Here is a 522-nt window from a genome sequence, read left to right as displayed (position 1 = left end):
CTTCCTTTCCCACCCTATAGAGATGATTTCGGTGATATAACAAGAAAATATACTCATCTGCTTTGGTTTTCACTAACTATAGGTAATGATTTTTGGGTTTCAGTCTTCCTCATTTAAGTGTACACACAGTAGTAAATCTAAAACAAGTGATAAGTGGTCTGATTTTTGGAGTTGTGATACACCAACTGCATCCAGTGACTTGCAGAACTGCTACTCCAGTGACTAAGCTGCATATTTAGATTTTTATTTTATTTATAAATATAGATATTTATTTTATTTTAGATCGATGGATGATATTTGTGGATGGATGCAGATGCTTAAATTAACAGCAGGGAAGTCTAGCAAGGTGTAGTTCTGTTCCTGTTCCCTCTCCTGGTTTCTTGTGTGGCATCACCTACAGGGAAATAATTGTGTGTGGCGTTGCCGTGGGATTTAAGTGCTGAAAAAAATCTCCAGGAGCAGTTAATTATGGGTGAGAAAAGAAAGGGTTTATTTTGCCAAGGCTAAGATGTTACAAGGCTC

Source organism: Manacus candei, unplaced genomic scaffold, assembly GCF_025592945.1.
Source record: "Manacus candei isolate 608988 ecotype Guabito, Panama unplaced genomic scaffold, ASM2559294v1 h1tg000153l, whole genome shotgun sequence".
Taxonomy (NCBI): Eukaryota; Metazoa; Chordata; class Aves; order Passeriformes; family Pipridae; genus Manacus; species Manacus candei.
The sequence above is the reverse complement of the archived record's forward strand: the minus strand, read 5'-3'. Positions refer to the sequence as shown.